The sequence below is a fragment of the Narcine bancroftii genome, chromosome 4 (genome assembly GCF_036971445.1).
Source record: "Narcine bancroftii isolate sNarBan1 chromosome 4, sNarBan1.hap1, whole genome shotgun sequence".
NCBI lineage: Eukaryota > Metazoa > Chordata > Chondrichthyes > Torpediniformes > Narcinidae > Narcine > Narcine bancroftii.
Genome location: NC_091472.1, coordinates 176,235,914 through 176,244,670, shown reverse-complemented (window position 1 = coordinate 176,244,670; position 8,757 = coordinate 176,235,914). Strand labels below are relative to the sequence as shown.

The following is an 8,757-nucleotide window of genomic DNA, read 5'->3' as shown; positions in this document are numbered from 1 at the left end:
GTGCCACCTCCTTAGCATTTGTGACGGTCGCTTATATCACATTGAAACATAGGACATCTTTGCATGTGATGCTTTCAAATGTAGTTATTATTTGAAATAATTCCAATTGGTGAGAATTCTCTGTTGCCCCAGTAAGTGTTGGAAAACCACCTGGTAAATATTTCTATAGAGCTGGGATGTGTTACTGGAGAGGCGGGATGTAAATGTTTCTGGAGATCTGAGGTTCAAAGGTTTCTGGAGTGCTGGGGTGCAAAGGTTTCTGGAGTGCTGGGGTGCAAAGGTTTCTGGAGTGCTGGAGTGTAAATGGGTGAATGATGGAAACCCTTGGAGGAAATAGATCAGAATCTGTTCCAAACTGATTGTTTGCTAAACTGAACAGAGGGGGACCGGACATATCTGATAATAACAACCTTTTGCACATGCACCCAAAATATTGAAGGATTTGTGAAAAGGTCATCAAATCATTAAGGAGCAGGAAAAGAACTAGAAAGAAAGAGTATGTAATTTCAATAGTATGGCGTACAGAGGACATCATTCCTCATCAGTCACAATCTCTGTTATGTGACATCATGAAACAGGGTCTCTGGGCATCATTACCCAATAAGTGTTGGCTGTGGGAAGTTGGATAGTACACCTGTCTGGTGTAATATCATAGATCCAAAAGACTGTTATGGCACAAAAGGAGGCCAATTAGCCCAATGCCATGGTAACTACCTTTGAAAGCCTTGCATTGATTTCTTGATCATATGGACGGAGTTTTAAAAAAAAACTTTTCCCATATTTTAAATGTGTCCTGATCCTTGATGATGGGAACAGTTGCCCTCTATTCCAAGGGATCAGAGGCTATCTTCTGATATGAACAGCAGCAGGTTGGTCTGCTCGGGTTGAATGAGTCATCAAAGTTTATCATTAATTTTATTTGATCTGTGCTTCAGCTGTTTATTCCAATAACCCATGTTGAAATGGTACAATCTTTGGAGGCAGGATAATGACTGCCTGGCATTTCTTTCTGGTGAACACTTAATTTTAGAAAATGTTGGAGCTTAGTGACATAATGGAATTAAGATCGGCTTAAGCTGACAGTGAATGACAGGCACCTTCTTTGCTGATGGAATTTGTCACAAACAAAAATGAAGAAAAATAGACAGATGAATGCTTAATTCCACAGTATCTCAACTCCATTGACTTTACATGAACTATGAAGCACGTTATCTCTCATCAGACCTCTAGTAAACTTATTGAAAGTGAAACTGGTCTTCAGAGGCAGGTGTGTGCTTAATTTAGATATACATGCACACAGCACAGTAATAGGCCATTTCAGCTCATGAGTCCATGCCGCCTAATTTGCATTCCATTCGCCTACACCCCTGGTATGCTTTGAAGGATGATAGGAAACCAGAGACCCCGGAGAAAACCCAGGGAGAACGCACAAGCCCCTTACAGACAGCGCGGGACTCAAATCCCGGTTCCGATCGCTGGCGCTGTGAAGGTGTGGTGCTTTCCGCTAGGCCGACTGTGCCACAGCACCTTAACTCCACTGACCTTGCATGAACAATGGAGCTCCTTACCTCTCATCAGGCCTCCAGTAAGCTCATTGAAAGTGAAAATGGTCTTCAGAGGCTGGACAAAGTGCAACCTTGGCCTGTTAATCTTTCCAGGAAAATGTCAACTGCAAAACAAATTGGGCTGGGTTCCAAGTGAAGGGATGATTTATTTTTGCTGCTCTATACTACCTGCAAAGACCAGATTAATGTTCAACTATGTCATTTAAGCAAATTACCCTGATAGCGAGAAACCCATTACAGTTTTCAATCTCTGCTGCCTTTTTCTTTGTAAGTTTTTCACTCAATGTTTTCCAATGTTATTTATTACCCCACCTGCCTGACAGTTTATACTGAAAACTGAGAAAAAACAGCTTTCACTATCGATTCCTTCTCCTGCTCTAATTTCCCTGCTGACCGAAGGTGCTAACACTCCCCCTCAACGTTTCCCTAAATGTTGAGGCCCCTGATGAATTATCCAAAAGACTGCGTGAGTGTAAACAGTCATGACCAGGAACTGGGAATATTACCATATCCCTATTGCTTACACTGAGTCCTTCTCAGGCATTAAGATGGTACAGTAAAATCCCTGTTAGCCAGAATTCAAGCAACTGGGGGGTGGGGGGGGTGGGGGGGGGGTGGTGGGGGGGGTGGGGGGGGGTGGTGGGGGGGGTGGTGGGGGGGGGGAAATAAATTGGTAAAAAATACAAAAGTTTAAAATTGGCGTATCCCAGCAGTTAGTTTTCCAATCCATGCAACATGCAATCACAAGCAACTGGAAAATTGACATCCAACATCCACCAATCACCACAGGTGCAAGATACCAGGGGTTTTACGGAATCTGTTGTGCACCTCTGGATCATTTTGATACCATATGATTTTATATTATCTTAAGCAGAAGCCCATTTATGTACTGTTTCTCAGAGCAATTGTATTAATCCCATTCTCCCACTTATTTTTTTCTAACCTATTTGTTCCATATGTTGGTGAAGATGTTGGGATGAGATCTGTAGAATTATTCATGCCAGATAGATCAAAGCTCAAATTTATTGTTGGAAGACATACATGACGTCATGGGACCATTTTGCAGCTCAATGGCCCCATTAATGGCCACTAAATGTATATTTAGCAGCAGAAAAATTGCCCAGCCTGATTGTTCATCAACTTACTTCAGATTACTAGTTGGCCTCTGTGAATTTCCCTACACTAATACAATAATAGTTTGGCATGGACTATATGGGCCAAAGGGCCTATTTCTGTGCTCTAGTCTTCTATGGTTCTTTGTATAAGTAAGTGTGGTAGAATCTGGGGGCAATTGGTGGGAATGTGGGGAGAATGGATTAGAGAGAAAACTAGGAGGGGACTGAGATTGGTTTGTGAGCCAGCCCAGGCCGTAAAGATCTCCTAAATTGTAACAAAATATGAAAATGGGACCTGTTCAAGGTGAGACAAGAACGGAGAAAAGGAAGAAGAGGAGATGCAGAGAGACTGATCTCTTTGTCTCAGAAAGATTCACTTAATTTACATTTTGTGGTGACATTTTATGCATTCTGAACTGCACCTACTTTAAAATCTTAACAATGCTTTCTTGCAACTTAAATCTTTATTATTTTTTTCCACCATTGTATTTCTTGTAACACTAGGACGAGAATTTAAAATAATATCTGTCTCATCAAGATAAAAAGATCTCACGGTAAATGCATTAAAGTTATTTGCCTGCACGTTAAATGCCCAACGTCTGGTGATTAAGCAAGTCTAAGTGTGCATACTTCACTCTTGTACCAAGTAAAACCTATTATGATAATATAGAAGCCCGATTGAGTCCCAGTTTCAGTCCCATTTTCAGTCCCATTAACTCACCATAAGAGAAATAATCTTCAAGAGTCCTATTCACTGCTCTCTGAAGTGAAACTTAACCATTCAATGAAGTGGGGTTGGAAGGCAGCTTTGTACCCTTTTCTAATCTTTACTGCCTTGTCAACCCTTCAACATTCTTCCGATCTGATTACTACCCCTGTAATTTTTAAATTCAAAAGTAAGCCATGTAAACCTTCAGTTATATAAAACATTTTCCCATTTATTCGGCAGCATTAAAAATAAAGGAGAATTCATGGGAGTAAAAGACATAGGGGAGCCATTTGATAAGTAGTCAAGACTGATGTGAGAGCAATGGAGCTGATGCTAGAACTCCCAAGGTTTGGATGACAGTGGAACAAAATTCACCAAGGCTATGGCTTAATTCAAGGCACCAAGTAAGTTGACTCTTGTCATACCTTGTAGCTACTGTCCAAGATGTGTTTGTCAGAATTGAATGAAAAACCAGTTTGTATAATGAATTCAGATCAACATCAAATCATTTGATTTGAGGAATCTCTGCTAATTCAGATATCACCAAGTAAGACACTATATCTTTTGAAGCAGGTTGGATATTCTCTTTAAGCATCCAATATATATTAATGATTTAGACCTAAATGATGGAATATGATATTCTGTAGATGATGCAGACACTGGCCATGAAGTTTTGGAAATAATTATAAATGATTGGATGAAGGTTGCTGAGTAATCTATGGACTGTAGGATCTTTTCTATCTGGTACCTCTTTGACTCTAAGAATAGGAAGGGGACAACAAATAGAGGGATATTATAGGGGCACAGAGAGTACATCCATAGATCTTTAAACATAATGGAACATGTCAATAAAGTGAGATTAAAAAGGCATTCTGGATGTTTTCCTTAATTAACTAAAGCACAGAACTTTCAAAGTTTATATTTATTGACATAATGCATACATGACATCACATACAATCCTGAGATTCTTTTTCCTGCATACCAGGTAGAATTTCTACTTGGAGGTAGTGCCAAAAACTGAACTCAAGAAAAGATAAGTAGACAAAAGGGAGAAATGTAAATAAAGAAAAAAATGTAAATAAACTGGGCAGATACAGAAAAAACATCAGTAATAAATAATGTGAAAAGAGTTCATCAATGAGTCCCTGATTGAGTTGGTTGTTGAGGAGTCTGATGGTGGAGGGGGTAGCAGCTGTTCCTGAACCTGGTGGTACGTGTCTTGTGGCATCTATACCTCTCTCCTGATGGCAGCAGGGAGAGCAGAGCATGTCCTGTGTAATGTGGGTCCCTGCAAATTGCTGCTGTTGTATGATGGCAGTGTTACATGTAGATTTTCTCAATGGTGGGGAGGGTTTTGCCTATGATGTACTGGGTTCTGTGCACTACCTTTTACAGTGTTTTCTGCTCCAAAGTATTGGTTATTGGTGCCCCATATCAGACCATGATGCAGCCAGAAATCATACTTTCCACTACAGATCTGTAGCAGTTTACAAAGGTTTAAGTTGTCATTACCAAACCTCTGCAAACTCCTGAGGAAGTAGAGGCACTGACATGCTTTCTTCACAATGACATTGGTGTTTTTGAGTCCACGAAAGGCCCTCCGAGGTAGTGACTTCTAGAAATTTAAATTTCCTCACTCTCTCTCTACCTCTGATCCTCCAACAATCACTGGATCATACACCTCTGGTTTCCTCCTCCTAAAGTCCAGAATCAGCTCCTTAGTTTTGGTGATATTGAGTGCAAGGTTGTTGTTGGTGCACCATTCAGCCAAGTTTTCAATCTCCCTCCTGTATACTGACACACCACCCCTTTTTATACAACCCACCATCGTGGTATTGTCTGTGGATTTGTAGATGGTGTTGTTGCCATACTGAGCCACACAGTCCTAGGTGTAGAACAGGGGACTCAGTACGCTAATGGAGATTTTGAAGGAGATGTTCTTGCCAATCCCCACTGATTGGGGTTTGGAGGTGATGAAATCGATTCATTCCTTTTGAACTGGTTCAAATATGAGCGGCCAAACAGCCTCTTTTTGTTAAACATTTTCTGAATGCCCTCTATAATTTGCCAGTTTTAAGCTGTCTAATCTGTGGTCTCTGAAAAGATTTCTCCTCAAAGATCATTGACCTGAGAAGTTGATGGAGCTAGTGCTTTCTGCAGGTGTTAAATGATGTCGCACTAAGGACAGATTTTCATTGAAAGTGGGCACGTAATTCCATGTAGAGCTCATTGTTAACTGTCACTTTTATGACAAGGTTGCACTTAAAGACAAGAAAAAGAATGTAATGATGTTTTTCATATTTGTGGTCTGATTTTGATTTATATTCAGAGCCTAAAGCAAATTCAACAATAACATGAAATATGACACCATAACCCTGATGTAGAAAGCAAATGGACAGTCTAAATGAGATGCTAGACATGACATGGATTTTTACTTCCAATAAGTGCCTTTATTGTGGTTGAGGAAAACGTTTTACTGTGGTTAAAGTCTGTTGAAATTCATGCATACATCAAATGCTCAATTTGTTTTATGATCATCCAGCATGTCAGATTAACTCAATTTGCGATCTGTCTGTAAAAAAAAAATCCGATACATGGTGTAATGCCTGTAAGGCAGGACTTATAACAAGAGGATTAATTTAACAACAACAAAAAAAAACTGATCAATCCTTTGAACATATTCACATTTCAGTGCATTTGGAAGTCAGCTTGTTCAATCTTCTGAAGCCCAATTGTTGATGAGTAATGACTGCTGGCCTTACCAACAAATTCATTATGTGCCCATAATGAATTAAAAGAAATCTCAGGTGAATGTATAATACAGGAAGGAAAATAGAAGTTTTTCCAAGTGTATTGATCAATTGTTTCTCAAACAAAACCACTATGTGATCCTTATTCCTGATGAAGGGGTTCAGCCTGAAATGTTGCCTGATCCACTGAGTTCCTCTGGTATTTTGTCCATGCTCTGATTATTCCAGCATCTGCAGTCTTTCTTGTCTCATTGGTGTAAGTGAAACCTTGCTGTGCACAAAATGGCTGCCATATTTACAGGGTTACAAAAGTTACTGTATTTAAAAATATTTGATTAGCAGTGACATTCATTGGTTGTTCTGTAAATTGAAGCTTCTTGCTTCAAGATCAGTTCCTTCACTCTAGTTTACTCTATTCAGTGTTTGCAATGTGGTCTCCTCTGTATTGAAGAAACCAAACATAGATTGAGAGGCTGTTTCATGGAGCACTTACATTCAGTCCATAGGAGAAGCTCAGGGTTCCCTGTTGCCTGCCACCTTCATAGTCCATCCCATTCCCATTCAGACTGATCTGTATGAGGATTTAAGGTCGTCCCTCATCTTCAGTCGGTGCATGTCGCAGCCTTTTTGCATGCTGTGCATGTTGCAGTTAGTCCTGGAGTAGTGCTGTGGTTCTTGGAGTACGAGGTAAAATAACCTGATAGTACCTGAAAAAAAAAACACAAAGTCTTGGCTTATGACCACCAAATGAGGAGAAATGGTTAGGAAGGAACTGAGAACCAAGTTTCTCCAGTGGGAGCACATGTTGGCCAGGGGGTAAAATGGCAAAGGGTCACAAGCTGCATCTATGTTACAGAGCTTGCCAATTCCACACTGTCTTTAGAACAGAAGTTTAAACATTTCTTAGGGGCCTGCCTAAGAAAATTATCTACTACGTTTACAGTACGTCAACTTTTCCTTGAATGTAAAGAAAACAATCAGCATCATGCTTGGAGGAACAAAGATTGTCATAGTTAAGAAGAGTACTGATTAAGGAGTTGAAATAGATTGGCTCAGTTTTTGTAGGATTCTAGGAAAATTGCTTGTGGTTTTGGCTTACAGATGTGCCTCTGTGTAATAACCCAGTTAACCTCTCACGATGAGACATGAAAGTCAGCAGGACACTGCGATTGTATTAAAAACATAGAAATGCTGGAGGAACACAGCAGGTTCACAGTGTCCACGAGAGGTAAAAATATACAACCAATGTTTTGTCTTTGTGCTTGAAGAAGGGCTCAGGCTGGTAATATGTCTTTACCTCCTCTGGATGTTGTGAGACCTGCTGAGTTCCTCCAGCATTTCTGTGTATTAACCTCTCAAGCTGTCAACGGCAGAATATAATCATAAATATTATTGATATAAGGTGGCAAGAATATAGAACATAACAGCACAGTACAAGCCCTTTGGCCCTCAATGTTGTGCCAACTTCTATTTTTCTTTCACCCATGTGCCTGTCTAAGAGTCTCTTAAATGACATTAATGTTTCAACCTCCTCCACCAACCCAGGCAAGAAATTCCAGGAACCTATAAATCTCTCTGTGGAAAAATTTACTCCTGATGGTCTCCCCTCAACTTTACATCCTTCACTTTGTACACGTCCTCTGGTGTTTCCTATTCCTGCCCTGGGGAAAAAGGTGTTGACTGTCCACTCTGTCTTTTTCTTCTTTCTTTCTTTGGCTTGGCTTCGCGGACGAAGATTTATGGAGGGGGTAAAAAGTCCACGTCAGCTGCAGGCTCGTTTGTGGCTGACCAGTCCGATGCGGGACAGGCAGACACGATTGCAGCGGTTGCAAGGGAAAATTGGTTGGTTGGGGTTGGGTGTTGGGTTTTTCCTCCTTTGCCTTTTGTCAGTGAGGTGGGCTCTGCGGTCTTCTTCAAAGAGGCTGCGGCCCGCCAAACTGTGAGGCGCCAAGATGCACGGTTTGAGGCGTTATCAGCCCACTGGCAGTGGTCAATGTGGCAGGCACCAAGAGATTTCTTTAGGCAGTCCTTGTACCTTTTCTTTGGTGCACCTCTGTCTCGGTGGCCAGTGGAGAGCTCGCCATATAATACGATCTTGGGAAGGCGATGGTCCTCCATTCTGGAGACGTGACCCATCCAGCGCAGCTGGATCTTCAGCTCTGTCTATACCTCTCAGAAACTTGTAGACCTCTAAATCTCTTCTCATCCTTCTTCATTCCAAAGAGAAAAGTCCCAGCTCTGCTAACCTTGCCTCATAAGACATTTTCCAATCCAGGCAACATCCTGGTAAATCTCATCTGCACCCTCTCCATAGCTTCCATATCCTTCCCATAAAGAGGTGACCAGAACTGAACACAATATACTAAGTGGGATCTCACCAGAGATTTGTAGAATTGCAACATGACCTCTCGACTCTTGAACTCAGTCCCCCTATTAATGAAGCCCAACATCCCATCGGCCTTCTTACTATCCTATCAACCTGTGCGGCGACCTTGAGGGATGTATGGATTTAAACCCCAAGGTCCATCTGTTCATCCATTTTATCAGACCATTTGTTCTGTGCTCAGCTTTCTGGTTTGATCTTCCAAAATGCATCACCTCACACTTATCTGGATTGA

General features: G+C 41.1%; 1 long non-coding RNA gene across 1 annotated transcript in view; it reads left to right on the top strand.

Annotated features, from left to right (window-relative positions):
* The first annotated feature begins 622 nt into the window (after window positions 1-622).
* Window positions 623-8,757, top strand: part of LOC138759986 (uncharacterized) — a 99,941-nt gene continuing 91,806 nt past the window's right edge. Inside the window, exons 1-2 of the long non-coding RNA XR_011355301.1 lie at window positions 623-706; window positions 3,630-3,793. This is a non-coding gene — a long non-coding RNA (uncharacterized lncRNA). The remainder of the gene's footprint in view (window positions 707-3,629; window positions 3,794-8,757) is intronic.